We start from the raw sequence: 1,074 nt of genomic DNA, 5'->3' as shown, positions 1-1,074 counted from the left end.
TCAGAAGCACCCTGCTCAGAGATCCTTCATCTCCTTGGGCCCCAACACACAGAGACACACCTAAGGAGGTATTCTCAGAAGCCTGGACACAGAGACACACCTACAGAAGTATTCTCAGAAGCCTGGATTTTCCAGACAGTTTTTTTTCTTTATCCAGCCATGGACATGGGCAGCAATCTCAGTGAGTGTGGTAATGATATCAGAGATGCTCAGGCTAAGAGTCCCTTGGGGCTGTAGAGATGGCTCAGAAATTTAGAGGACTAGGGACCATGGGGTAGTTGACAACCATGGGTAACTCCAGTCCCAAAGAGTCCAATGCCCTCTTCTGGACTCCACAGGGCCAGGCACATGCATGTGGTTGATGTACATGTAGGCAAAACACTCGTACACATAAAACAAAATAAACAAATCTTTAAAAAGTATTCCTGGGCCTAGGCCCTGCTCTAAGCTAACACTTAGAGCTTTTCAAGCCCATCCCCCAGAAGTGCTACTCAGTCAGGGTTAGACAGTTGAGTGTCCAGAGCTCTGCCAGGTCCAGGCTGTAGCACAGAGAGGAAAGGACACATATCCAGGGCCACACAATCAGGAGAGGTCACCTGTTTTCTCCAGGTGCCAAAACCTTGCTCTCCAAGGAGCCCCAGCTCTATTCAGCCTCTCCAGTGGCACCTAGGGATACACAGGGAGAGGGAGAAAGAGTGGAGGGGAAGACATAAGAGGAGAGAGAGGTAGGGAGAGAGAGAGGACCAGGACAGATGGGTATGAGAAAGAACAGGAGAGAGAGAAAGAGACAGAGGAAAGAGGCTTGGAGAAACCAGAGAGAGAGACAAAGACAGAGACAGAGAGAGACAGAGAGAGACAGAGAGAGAGAAAGAGAGACAGAGAGTGGCAGAGAGACAGACAGAGACAGAGAGAGACAGAGACAGACAGAGAGAGACTGAGACAGACAGAGAGACAGAGAGACAGAGAAACAGAAAGAGAGGAGAGAGAGAGAGAGAGAGAGAGAGAGAGAGAGAGAGAGAGAGAGACCACAGAGGAGCACGCGCCCAACAGAAAACACAACACAAGAGGTCAGTC

The sequence above is a fragment of the Grammomys surdaster genome, unplaced genomic scaffold (assembly GCF_004785775.1).
Source record: "Grammomys surdaster isolate TR1022 unplaced genomic scaffold, NIH_TR_1.0 254, whole genome shotgun sequence".
Classification (NCBI taxonomy): Eukaryota; Metazoa; Chordata; class Mammalia; order Rodentia; family Muridae; genus Grammomys; species Grammomys surdaster.
Note: the sequence above shows the minus strand (reverse complement) of the source record.